The sequence below is a fragment of the Hipposideros armiger genome, unplaced genomic scaffold (genome assembly GCF_001890085.2).
Source record: "Hipposideros armiger isolate ML-2016 unplaced genomic scaffold, ASM189008v1 scaffold_691, whole genome shotgun sequence".
Classification (NCBI taxonomy): domain Eukaryota; kingdom Metazoa; phylum Chordata; class Mammalia; order Chiroptera; family Hipposideridae; genus Hipposideros; species Hipposideros armiger.
The window spans coordinates 905,868-920,277 of NW_017732041.1; the positions used below are offsets into that span (position 1 = coordinate 905,868).

General features: G+C 34.7%; 1 long non-coding RNA gene across 1 annotated transcript; it reads right to left on the minus strand.

Annotated features, from left to right (window-relative positions):
- Positions 1-7,041: 7,041 nt before the first annotated feature.
- Positions 7,042-12,778, minus strand: LOC109373160 (uncharacterized). The gene is made up of 2 exons (XR_002122168.1): positions 12,392-12,778; positions 7,042-9,731 (listed from the first exon to the last, which is right to left on the minus strand). It is a non-coding gene; the product is annotated as an uncharacterized LOC109373160 (long non-coding RNA).
- Between the last annotated feature and the right edge of the window lie 1,632 nt (positions 12,779-14,410).

Consider the following 14,410-nt stretch of genomic DNA (forward strand, 5'->3'; position numbering starts at 1 on the left):
ATTGGCCAGTGAAGTGATGTCCTCCACAACTATACTTAAGAACAAAAGGACAGCAACTTATCTGTTCCCCATCCCTGATTCCCCAATGCTGTTCCCTCCCCCAATCCCCCAATAAAATCTAAAAAAAAAAAAAGAGACTACAAGGCATTATGCACCTTCTCATGTGATTCAGCTGGAAGTACAGACCACCTATGAAATATTGAATCTAATAAAGCCTCTACATCTGATTAACAACTTGCAGAAAATAGAAGGGGAAAAGCAATCAGTGTAATGCAAAAATGCAGAAAATTCCAGAGCAAATAATCTAATTTCTTCTACTTGAAAAATAGCATAAAAATTAGGAATGTGGTTTTATAGGTTAAAAAAATACAGAAAGAGGCATATTAAACAAATGCATTGGATACATTTGGATCTTTATTTAAATAAACTAACAGTAAAAGGACATTTCTGAAGTATCCAGGGAAATATGAACACAAACATGATGTGGCAGCCATGAAAATGAGCATCTCCAGGCTCCTACAGTCGTTTAACTGACAGTTGAAACCGTTGTGATCTGACTGTATCATGGTGTTCACCTGAGGTCCTGCTTTCTACTGGCTGCTCCCTGCCAACACAGGAGCAGAGCACACATACAAAGGCAAGCCCATTCCTTTAAGATGTGGGTCTACTGTGGGAAGGCACCTTTGCCTGGAGGATTTTTACAGCCTTGCTAAAACTGTCTTCCAAATGCACCGTTAAGACTTCCTGCTCGGGCAGGCCGAGTGGCTCATCTGGTTAAGAGCTTGCTTGGGAGTGCCAGGTCTGAGCAGCAGGGCTGCGGTTCGGATCCTACATTGAGGGCCAGTGACGCTGTGCCCGCTACAGCTGGGATGATGAACAACAGCTAGACGTGGGGCTGGGCTGCTGTGGGTCGCCGGCGATGCCGTAGGCTGCAGCGGGGCTGCAGCGGGCTGCCGTGAGCTACATGAGTGGCTGGCGGCCAGCGTGAATGGCAGGAAGCCATTGTGAGTGGCCGACCAATGACCGGCGACCAATTGCCTCACCCGGGAAGAGCACAATGATCATGCCAACGTGGGCCAGTGAAGCGACGTCCTCCACAACTAGACTGAAGAACAAAACAGCAATCTGTCTACCTGTCTGTTCCCCTCCCCCCAATTCCCTAATAAAATCTTTAAAAAAAAGACTTCCTGCTCAACCATTGTCTTTCTGTCTCTACTTCACATCAGTCAGACCTGTACTGAGGTCTCCCAACCTCCCCTAGCTCCTGCCCCATTTTTCCTCACAGGTGTTTTCCCCCAATAAATCTCTTGCAGGCTTGCCTCTCAGGAGAACCTGAACTAAACAGACAACATTAAGAAATTAGCATTACATTTGTTAGATATGATAATATTGTGGTTATTTTTTAAGTCCTTATCTATTAGAGATACATACTCAAGTATTTTTACAGGTTAAATGATAGAATGACTGAAATTTAACTTTAACATATTCCAGCAAAACAATAAAAAATAAAAACAAAATATCCCAGCAAAAAGAAAAATACGAGGGATATGATTGGTAAGATAAGGATAATTATTTTCTCTTTTTTGTATATCTGAAAATGTCCATAGTAAGAAGCAAAAAATACCTGACTAGTAATCCTCAAAACTGTCATGGACATCAAAAACAAGTCTAAGGAACTCACAACAAAGAGGAGCGTAAGGAAACATGACTATTCAATGTAATGTGGTATCTTTGATTGGGTGTTGACCAAGAAAGGAGAATAGGGAAAAACTGAGGGAATCTGAATCAAGTATGGACTTTAGTAAATAATAATTACAAATATTGGTTCATTAATTATGACAGATGCACCATACTAATGTTAAGACATTAATGGAAAACTGGGTGTGGGTTACTCAAGTACTCTAAACTATATTCACAATAATTCATTAATCTAAAACTACTCTAAAGTTTGTTTTAAGTAGCTTACTTAACTATCTCAGCATGTAAGAAAAAAATGACCCCGAATTGATAAAAATAGACTTGCACTATTTTTCTTTACTCACTGGGATGCAATATTGTGGATTTCTCCTTACTGGTCAATTAGCTGGAAAACGTCACTAATTTTCTGAGTTCAGAGAGTATACTTTAAAGATTCAGTCTCCCCATGGACCACCTCACAGTGTCCATACATGCAAAAAAACAACAAAAACAAAACTCTAACTGATGAAACATAACTTTTATTTGTTTCAATAAAGTTTTAAAATTTCACAAGAATGCATTGTTACCAAAAACCTTCAGGCAACGACAGAGATCGATTCAACCTTAACAGAAAAACAAAGATTTCATTCCAGTCTCTTGGACTTAAGAATCCATTTCAGTTCCAGAGATAATACTAAACTAATGGGTTTATGTCAAACTGCCAATATCCATGCTGAGGCCTTTCCGGATACAATCTTTTTGCAATGTAAGCAACAATGAAAAGGATCATTTTTTTTTTTTACAAGTTCATGTCATGTTATTTATACAATGGCCATAAAGAAAGACCAAGATCTTTGCTTAAAAATAGAAATGAATAATGCAAATTTGCAAGCTTTGACCTGCATCAGAATCACTTGAAGGGCTTGTTAAAACATAGATTGCAGGGCCTCACCTCATTGAGGTATTGGGTGGAGCCCAAGAATTCATACTTCTAACAGGTTTCTAAGTAAAGCCAAATCTACTAGTCTATGGACCACACTTTGAGAACCACTGGCAAAATATTTAATAGGACAATGATTATGTCATAAAAGTGAGTATGTCATAGCATAGGCACAAAGCATTGCTTTGTGACCTTGGGCAAATTACACTTCCCAATCTGTATCATGCATAAGTTTTAAAGAATCAAAAAAAACCAAAACCCAATATTTAAAGCACTTAACACAATGCCTGGCACATATGGCTACTGAATTATTAATTATTGAATGTTTTTATGCTATATTAAATTAGGGTTAAAGTTACGCTCAAATTGTTAATTGAGTCTCTATGCTTAGCTGTACCTCAAAGTATACGAATCTTAAAAGTGCTGCAAGAGGCAACAGGTACTTTTAGGCTTCCTATGATTATCAGTTGCATTTCTGAATTGTTCATTTATTCATCCCATTGCAATTTTCACTGATTTACAATATTTAGTAAATACTACAATTGATATTACTGACATAATTTTGCTTTAAAAGCAGTGATGTTCTTCATTGTCCTGAATCATCCTTACATGAAACTTTCAATTTGCTATGGCAAGCTAATAATTTTCCAACTTTTCTTAACACTGTATCGAATGTATTGTTACCAAAAGTGATTTTTAAGTTCTTCAAATGGGATTTCCTATGCCTTTGACTGATAGCTTTGTTTACACTTTTGGACTACAAGAGTAATAAATCAGATAAATTTTCTATTAATTTTTCTTAATTTGCTTCCATAAAACTACAATGCCCGCTAATGACATCATCAACCTTTGTTTAACCACAGTAAATATTTCACATTTTAAAGGAATGCTAATACTTCTCTGGATAAAAGTCTGTAACATAAAGATTGTGAATATCATGGCCCATGTTATATCTAAACAGGGATAGCAACTGATCACATATGGATTAAGACTAATTTATACAGAATAATTTTGCACATTTTAATGTAAAATACATAGCAGTCAAAACTTTTGTCTTTCACATATATAAAGTCAAAGTACGATCTACTTTTCCTAATTGGCTCATCTTAATTTTTTTTTCATATTGTTTTACTATCTGACACCAAATAGAGAGCTTTTTCCTTTATTAAAAGCATCTTTATTCAGACACAGAAGTTTTTTTTAAAGTGAGAGTAAAATTGTGCATTTGTTCCAGTATTAAGAGGGAAGTTTTTCTTTCTAGCTTCCTTTTTAACCTTATCTGATTAAACATCAAAATAAAATAAATGGATTGTAACAGATATTATATCTCTTTATCTCTTTAACACAAAGGCCCAACATTACATAAATTCTTTCCAAGAAGCTGACCAGGAATAAAATGTAATCTCTTGTAGAGATGAAAAGAGAAACTAAAGGCATGCGATTAAGAAAATATGTGGGTATTTACAGCTACTGATAGAATTGTGTGCACAAAGAGTGAATCTAGAATAAAAAAAAATAAAAAAAAGATTTGATGAAGGCTAAGGTAAATGGCACCAGTTCCAATTAAGACTAGGAGGCCTTGCAAATGTTTTCAATAGGCTTGCTCCAATAATGGAGTATGTCCTTATATGAGGACTTGAGATATTATCTAAACAGTCTGACTGAAGGATGCTTGTTCACTTGTTAGACATGTATGACATTACTGAAAAGATTAATTTAGAGTTCTAGAAGTAAAGAAGACTGATTAGCTTGTGCAGGTGGATGAAGAATGACACGTTAGCAAAAGGTTATGTAAACCATTTACTAAAAAAACAAAGGCTGGATTTTTACATTCCCAGACCCCTACTTATCTTTTTCAAACTATGAAGGAACTGAAATTCTTTGAACACCATCAGATTTAGTTGATAACAATTATAATTTTGAATTAAGAAATTACTCATGTAGCTTTAAAACACAGAGACAATTAAAATTTTCAATCAGGTTGGACATGTGTACACTTCTCACATATTCAAGAAGCCTCACCATGAATGTATTCAGATCTTATCAACACTATATTTATTTTTTAAAACATTATTCTTTCTACAATACTATACTAAATCAAGATTTTTAAAGTACTGCATACTGTTTCAGTAAGACACACATAAATTAATCAGAATATTAGTATCATCCTTTAACTTCAAAAGTAAAACTCATGGTCTGGGTTTTACTGATAGTACAGGAAGGAAATAATTAATCAGTGTTAAAAAATAAATGAAAATTTACATTTTTATTCAGTATTATTTTACATGCAAAGTATTTTAAAAGTGAAATCAAGCTGATTACTCCACAATGAAAACCTATGCAATGGAAATTATGAAAGCTCTCTACACAATAGTAATGTGATCAATAAATTATCCAGGTGTTTGTCTACAAATATTTGGATTGTCTGAATTAGCTGATTTTTCAATATTAAATTTTAGCTTTCATATCATCTTTGCTGGTAGCAGCAGCCATCTGATACTCAAATTTAGAAGAAAAACATAATAATATAAACCTTGAATAGCATAGCCAAATCTTTGAAGAAACAAGTTCACCAAGAAAATAGACATATATTAGGTTTCCAGAGGGGAAAACAAAACAGGCACATAATAAATGTCCATCAAGTAATTGTTCTATCATCAAAGTGACTGCTGATATGTGTACAGTTTATTAGACTTAAATACCTAAAAGAAACCAGTAATCAATAACATATAAAGAAAATCTAACTTAAAAATCACATTTGAATACCATCAACAGTTTGGTGTTATTTGACATACATTGAATTCTTTTTATTTCATTACTTCTATAAATTCCTTTAAAACGTTCTTTTAATAATGCATAATTATCTAAAAGAAATGTGGTTAAGATACTTCCCAATATGCACCAGATCTTTCACTCCACCATTCAGTAAAGACTGCAGCAAATACCTATTAAATAACTAGCCCTAAAAGATAATGACTGGACAATTAATACCAAAAAATACTTTTGAATGAACTATTCAGATTAGACAAGTAAATGCTACTTAAGACTGCACTTTGTGCTACTGACTCACACTCCATAGATTGTACACCGTTAGATGGAAAGGCTGGTCCATGTCCATTTTGTTTTTTTAACTTCTGTAACAACTGTAACTGTATACCCAGTTGATTAATAAATACTTGCTGAAAGACACGTATGAAAATTTAAGGTAAACCCCCTCATCAGTATTCCTCTCACATGCTCACACATAATTATTTCGGAGATGAGAATATGACTTTAACCTGCTTTGAGATTCCAGCTAAGTAAAATTAAAAAATATGGGCTCAGGATTTCTTGGGCAATGAAATGGTTCAAGTCTACACTGAAAATGAAACAACCAACTTCTATACATCACTGAGAAACGCATCAGCATGGTTCAGAAGAGTGCCTTTGTGGAGGCACCTGATGAACAAAATGTTCATTGTCTATTAGTATTACACTTTCAGTTTAATGGAACAAGAAAAGTGTCCTGGGTTCTAAGATAAGTAATATAAATTAGAATGCTAGTCAATGGGATGTCCTTTATTGAGAGCGAGCATAGTTCCAATGCAATAGAAGTTTACTGTTATACGTTAGGAATGGTTGAGATATAATAACAGAGTGTACAGCACTGACTCTTAACATGTTAAAGTTCTGATTCCTGAATGCTATTTCATTCTCACTTAACATACCTTCCCCCAAGAAAAGATGATGTATTTGGTTTCTTACATTACAAGATGAAAATATATGCCTGAATCTTTAACAAAATATTAACAAAGGCTATTAAGTGCCAACACTGCATGGAACTTACCAGGCACTGATTCAAGATCATAAAACTACAGAAATGATGAAAGATGACTATCACTGGACATGTGAGTATTGTCTAGGACATCAGATCAATTATCAAACCACAGGTCTTACCTATTTTGTCTTATGGTGTTGGAATATATCTAATACATTGACTTGCATTATATTCAACAAAGTATTAGTGGACATAAAATCTTGCATTTTTATTTCTAGTTATAAAAACCCAGATTAATCCAGAAAACATAAAACGTGTAACTGAGGTAGATTTTTTACCATAAGAATACATTGCTTCCACCACAATTAAAAAGTTATTAAAAAAAAAAAAAGAATACATTGCTTCATGTATCTTCTGCTCCGATACTTAATTTTCCATGTTTAAACTACTTGAGCAAGTGTGACAGTGCTATTTCCCTTAGAAACACCCTAGAGCCTTCCTTTTCCTCTCTAACGGTTAACTGTAGTGCAATAAAATAATTCAGGAGAAATCAAATAGAGATTACTTCAGTAATTCACAAGTAATGCATGTCAGAAATCAGAGAGTCAAGTCATGTTCATTTTAAACTTAATAACCTTCATGTTCTGAAAATAATATCATAAACACATTAGAACTTTGGATAAGCTTTATTATGCCACAAATTCCCAGGAAATATAAGAAATATTATTTCTGAACAGGACTAATAATTTCACAAATACTAGCACTTTATTGACAATAGCCAAGTTTTCTAAGGTAGTGCACATGTATTTATAAGTTACCTTTTTAAAATCTCAATGCCTTTTCTAAATTTTAAAGATAGTATAGCAGATCCTACTTATTTTTTAACATTCAGTGTAAAAGTCTATGTGTGACATAAATGTGTATTTAAGGATGGAAGAACTGCATGTGAAAGCTTTGCCTAAGTTGTCAGGCACTGTATTTGCACTAGGTACCATTATGTAAAAGATCACTGCTGGAAATGTTCCTGATAAACTGAAGGAAAGGAAAAAATTTAAAACAGCTCAGTCTTTGGAAATATTAATAACTGGAATAATTTTAAGAAGGGAAATGAAATATTCCTTTAACTATATATGGTTAAATAGAAAATTCAAAATACTTTTTTTACTGAAAAACCAACACATTCATGTAGTAATGTATTTTAAGGCTGGATACTGACAGCATTTTCACAATATCCAAAGTGTAGCTGGGAAACTAGGCAATACTGATATTTCTGCCACACACCTAAGGGTATCTAACTAAAGGGAGATGAATACCTCACAGCCGAAGAAGGTGACTGAGCCTGGCAAGCCACTTTTGACGTGTGGGTAGTGGATCACTGTTCCCAGGCTGGGTACTATTCTCTGAAAAGGATGCCCTTATGCAGTAATTCTGCAAATATATCAAGTTTGGTAATCTAACATTAAACTTTTTAGTAAAAAAAACAAACAAAAAAAACAAAAACAAAACATTATACCCCTCCCCCGTCCCACACACACGAAAACTTCCCCAGAGACCAGATTGGTTATTAAATAAACTAAAAGGGGGTAAAATGCTGGTAGCTAAAATTATGTTAATTCCAGAGTCTCCAATGGAAGGTCTAGAAGGAAAAAGGCAATGGCAGCTGTTTCCAAACCTAGGTGATGATCAGTATCAACAAGATGAGCTTTAAAAATTCTGTCCAGGGTCTCAGCCTAAAACTACTTAGAAACTACAGCTAGGAAATTCTTTTTAAGCAACCCAAGTGATTCTGATCATCAGCCAAGGTTGAAACTTCTGAAATGGAAAGGGGTTGGGGTTGGGGGGTAACTTAGGTCACTGCACAGAGTTTTAGAATCCAACATCAGATTTTTATCATTTATCTACATTTTTTCCAACTGTCTCTCCTTCCCTATTTTTCTAATAGTGAATAATGAAGGGGCTTGGCAAGTGAAGGAAAAAGAATCAGTGGGGTGGTCCAAATGGGTATGTTCAAGCCACTTCTGTACATTAACTGGATAAAAAGGATATCAGTATACTGTTTGAGAGTCAACTATCAGGCCAACATTTCTTAATGTATTTTAAAGGAGGGGGTTTGCTTATTCAACATGAAAATATAATATAAAACAACTCTAAACACTAATGATATTTAACAGAAAAGTTGTATAAGTCTTTAAAATAATTCTGTTTCTTAAAAATCCACTGTTAGGAAGAAAATCCCTTAAATTTGAGGTAGGGCAGGCAAGAATTCTCTGATACGAGAACAACAATGTCATTGTTATTCTCCAAGTTAGAAATTAAGCAATGTATTTAAGTACTATTTCTGTTTATGTACTCTTTTGTAATGTAAATATAAATGTTTTAAGTGTGGATAAATATTTTGGTTTTGATTTTAATGCATATAATTAAATACGGATTTTTTCTTATACACTGAAATTGTACACACTCTCCAGGCTTGATGAATAAACAACTCTTTACATATCCCATGTTCACTTATAAACCTTGGACTAATAGAAAAGGTAGTATCAACGTAAGAAATTTTACATTAAAATTAGAATTGTATGTTTTTCAGAAGTTGAAGTGATTTTACATTTTTCAATATTCAAATACAAAATAGTACATTTTAATTTATTATAACACAATTCAAGTATTCTCTTAAATTTTATATTTAGCCAACTAGTACATGATATTAAGGGACTTTTTATAATACCTTTCCTTTTTAAAGATGACTGTTATACAAAATAGTGTAACTCTATATTACTCTAAATTACTTAGAATAAGTTGAAAGAGCAAATGACAGTAGACAAAGATCTTTACAAGTAAATCATCAACACATAAAAGGTTACACACATCAGTAATAAGGCATTTGCAGGTAATTCCCCAAAAGTATTTGAATTCATGTAAACAAAGACTATGTATATTCCTTTAGGGAGAAAATGCACTACCATAGATAAAATATATCCAAATGGTTGTGACTTTAAACCACATATTATTTGAATACCACACAAAAGCCAAAAGAGGCATAACCTATCATTTTAATAACTGAAAGATGTTTCTTATTTGTGAAATAACAGGTAGATACTTTTTTGAAACTAATAATGAAAAAGAAATATTTTGAAAATAAACATCCACTGTTTACTGGAAATAAATATACATACTTAATGTATTGCAGCATAGGAATATTGTCCTAGCATTAGCCATAACATTCAATCAGTAGTTTTAAAATACTTTTTCCCACACTGAGCCTTGAATCTTCTACCTTGTTAGCTGCCCAACAACTTTCAAAAGAGTTTTATTCTCTTGCTTTAGTTGTTCATTTTCATCTTCTATGTCATCTAGGTCCTTAAGGAAACAAAAAGGAAAATAATACGTGAGTTTTTAAAATACTTTAAAGTATTCTGAAGGTGATTAAAAACACTTCAAAAATACACATTCTAAGATAATTCATATAAGCAATTGATTTGGAAATAGGGCAAGTTCTGAAAACAGCTTTAGATGGAATATGTCCCATCTAAAGGGAGCACCCACTACTCAACTCCTCTCACTGCTACCAAAATATGAGCCAACTCTGGCCAGATCTTTCAGTTTTTCAAGAGAAGGCAGAAAATCAGAGTTCTTTAATTCTTTAATTGTGAATCTTCCAATATATAAATACCTTAAGTTTTTATTTAAAAACAAATACCCCTTTACCCCAAATTAAGGCTAAACAAAATACATATGTGGGCAATATGAGGTTCAAGGCCTCGAACTGCAACCATGTATCAAATTAGGCAACAAAAAAATCCAGGTGTAAGTTCTGAAAGTACTCCTATAACCTTGTGTGATTTTTTTTGTTTTTATAAGTATGCATGTTGTCGGGTGAGCATATGAGGAAATGACAGAACTGAGGCATACAGAAAAAAAATCGGGGCATATAGAGCTGATCTAGTTCCATTTATATGTTAGCCTTTTCTATGACATTTTGTTTGAGGGAAAGGTTTTAGAGCTTAAAAAAAAAAAAACACCTGAAAGCCACTAAACGAGGTAATGATCCTCTGGCTTTAAAGTTATATGATTCTAGCTCTATGTTCTCTATATTAATCCTACTGCCATATATATAACCATTTGGTAAATACAAAGACAATCCACTCTAAGTTTTAGTTAGAAGAAACATTATTTCAAGGCAGACTATTTACTGATGGTTGGAAAAGCAGACGTTTATAGATGTATCCTTGCAATTCAAAATACTAAAACTTGGAGCTATTGGATAGCAGTATTCTGATAAATGTAGTATTCTGTCTGGACAATTAGGTAAATGATTTTAAAATGTACAAAAAATAGAGTCTGCACTTACTCACAAACTAAATAATGTTGAAAAACTAATCTGTTGAAAACAACAATAAAGATACAAGATTCCTAAAATGACTACAACTGAGACCTACCTAAGATTTAGAATTAAATGATAAAATACATTCACATTTCATTACCAGATTATCAACTCGGTAAGCACAGGTGTTTTAGTATTCCCTTTAAGGCACACAGTGTTAATACACCATCAACATCAAAACTATTTGTAGACTTCATTATACCATAGTCCAGAACCAACAGAAAATGCCTGGGTTTTGAACCAAGATCAAAGGCAGTCTACAAGAATGGAAGAGCTTATTTACAATTAGGACTCTTGAATACCTGAGGTCAAATGCTGGCTCAGCTGATTACTGTGTGATTACTACATATTACCTTGAGAAACTTAAACTCTGAGTTTTAGTGTCCTCATCTATATAGCCTTTAGTTAGTGGCTTAGAGCTTTATTATTCTACACATAATGAAAACTCTCTATTTTCTCTTCTTTCATTGTTAGCGTTAAGATTGGATTAGGAATCTGGTTCTTTTTTCCCTGAAGCAAACAACTCTTTCCTCTATCTTATTAAAGTCTTCCAAAAAGCACAACTATGGAATCTTTTATCACCATTACCTAAATATGATCTAGCATTAATACCTGCTTCTTAAGCAGAAAGTAAATTCTAAGGCGGAAAGGGGGGGGAAAAAAGCTAAAAAAAATTGTGAGAGACACGTTGGGGTACGGGTAACAAACCTAAAGTTGGGGGTACATATATATAATTGAAGACAAAAATGCGGTGAAAATACACACAAAGGCATCAGGAGTTTCCTATGGCAAGAAAACAGCAACCAGGTCCGGCCGAGTGGTGTGTTGGTTAAGAGTTGGCTTGGGACGTCAGCTCTGAGCAGCAGGGCCCCGGTTCGGATCCCACATGAGGGCCAGTGACACTGCCCTCTAAGCTAAGATAGTGAAAAACGGCTCGACCTGGAGCTGGGCTGCTGTGAATCGCCAGCAACGGCGTAGGCTGCAGTCCCTGCTGCAGTGGGCTGCCATAAGCTACCATGTGTGGCTGGCAACCAGCGTGAGCGGCTGGCAGCCGGTGTGAGCTGCCAAGAGCCGCCATGAGCCGCCGTCCAGAGGCTGGTGACCCATCTGCCTCACCCGAGAAGAGCGCAATGATAATACCAACATGGGCCAGTGAATCAACGTCCTCCACAACTAGTCTGAAGAACAAAAAACGACAGCAACTTGTCTGTTTCCCCAGCACTGTTCCCCCCCCCCGCCCCCGCAATTCCCCAATAAAATCTTAAAAGAAAAAAACAGCAACCATATATTGTTTGAATACCACACAAAAACTCTTCCCTGAGGCAACTCTGCCAACGCCCTTGGGCGTGCAGTGGTGACCAAGTGGCCTCTCACCTCCAGGCTCTAACAAAACAAAGAACAAAGAACAAACCCAGTCATCAGTACAGCCCCAAAGAAGATTAAGTGAATACAACTGATAACTGGCCAGAGGAAATCAGTTTACAGAACGAAATGATGGTTTTTACTACCACAAATTACTATCTCATTAATAAAAAAATGAACTCAACAATGAAATTAAATAATTTCATCTTTATATATTTTTATCCAATTGCCAGAAAACAAGGAAACTATGAAACTGAAATATGTAAAGACTCACTCTATTTAACAGATCGATTTCCTCTTGCAGTTTTCCGATCATCTCCTCTTTGTCTTGCATTAGTCTCACAAGTCTTAAGTTTTCTTGCCTTTCTCTTAATACTTCCTAGTAGATATAATTACAAAGTTTATTAAGTGGAAAGTAATTGACTGCTTATAATTTAAATGACATACATCTGCAAAGTTTAGTGAAGTACCTTAGATATATGAAGATTTCCAATGAATTTATGTGACTTGATTAGGGAAGGAGGAACCCATCCCAGAAACGAACCAGAGAATGAGAGGCATACAGGAGTTGTAAGGTGTTTCTGATTAACTCTATGTCTTTAACAAATTCTAATACTCAATGGCTTAACTACCCTCTTCAGCTTATCACCACCATTAGTAATATTTCATTATCTTATTTTTTTAATGGATAATATCCTGTTTGAGGAAATTCAATGTTTTATTAAAAACACAAAGTTTCAGAAAAGCACTTTGTTGTACACCTGAAACTAATATAACATTGTATGTCAACTGTAACTGAAAAATAAATTTTTTAAATAGATTTTTTTTGAAAAGAAAAGGAGATGGCTCTATGAAAAAGTCTAAAGAGAAAAATAATGGTTCTCAATTTTTCTTCTGGCTCTGCTAGTTAACTCACAATGAATAAAATGAAGGAACTGAATTATATTATTTAAACAATGGAACACATTTTTCAAAGAAATCTTATTTAGAATCCAGGGCCTCAGGCTGGGTCAGCCACCTTGGTGATAAAAGAGAAGCAGAACTCAGGCCGGCCAACTGGTTCAGTTGGTTAAGAGTGCGAGCTCTGAACAACAGGGTTGCCAGTTTGACTCCTACATGGGCCAGTGAGCTGCCGCTGAGCTGCCAACAGGTGGCAGGATGACTCAGCTGGTGAGAGCACATGCTGCTAACAACAATGTTGCCAGTTCGATTCCCCCATGGGATGATGGGCTATGCCCACCCATAACTAAGACTGAACAGGGGACCTTGAGCTGAGCTGCCATGCCCTCCACAACTAAGATTGAAGGACAACTTGGCTGTTCCCCTTCCCCAATTCCCCCAATAAAATCTTTAAAAAATAAACAAACGTAAATTCTACAAGGATTAAAAAAAAAAGAGACAGAAGCAGAACTGAAAAGGTCTTGCAGAACTTGGTTTCTTTCCCACTAACCCTCAGAGAAAGCAGCCAACCACTAGCAAGTCAATCTAAACTCTTGTGGAACTTTAAAAAAAGCCTTTTAGAAGAACCCCTGGAAAGCTGCTGAACCATGTATTCCTTAAAATTTCTAATTGAGAACCACAGAAACTAGTATTAAAGGTCAGATGTGAGCTAAAAATAATCATAATGTTACAAAAAGAAAACCTTTAAAATTAAATCTCTACTAAAAACAATCTTTATATCCCAGGGAATAATTTCAGTTCAGCAAAACAAAACATATTTTCAACAACCAGAAAGTAATTCAGTATTATTATCAATTTCAGAGGTTGAATTCTACAGAACAAACCTGAGATCACATGATTAATAAATGTATGCCCATATTCATTTAAGTTGTTCTCAGAGATAATACTAAACAAGTATATTCTTAAAACTGTTTCAAACATCAAAGATGGCTCTAGGCTCTAATTCAGAACCCAAAAGAAAGTCTACAAATGACAATCTGTACAGATAATATAATGAACATACAGAAGTACACATTGCCACACAGACTTCTAACCGTTCCAAAGGCAAAGACTATTTTCAACATATTACAGATAGCACTTGACAAAATAGGAGTATCCATTAAATATTAAGAAAAACAAAAATTGGCTCTATTTCTAAAAGTTTTAACATCAACAGGACTAGACTGGAAAGTATTAAGTAAATGAGAAAAATGCCTAGCCACAACACATCTAAAAAAATATATTTAACACAGTGATTCAAAGCTACTACTTGGGCCGGCCAAGTGGTGTGTTGGTTAAGAGCTGGCTTGGGACACCAGCTCTGAGCAGCAGGGCCCCAGTTCGAATCCCACAT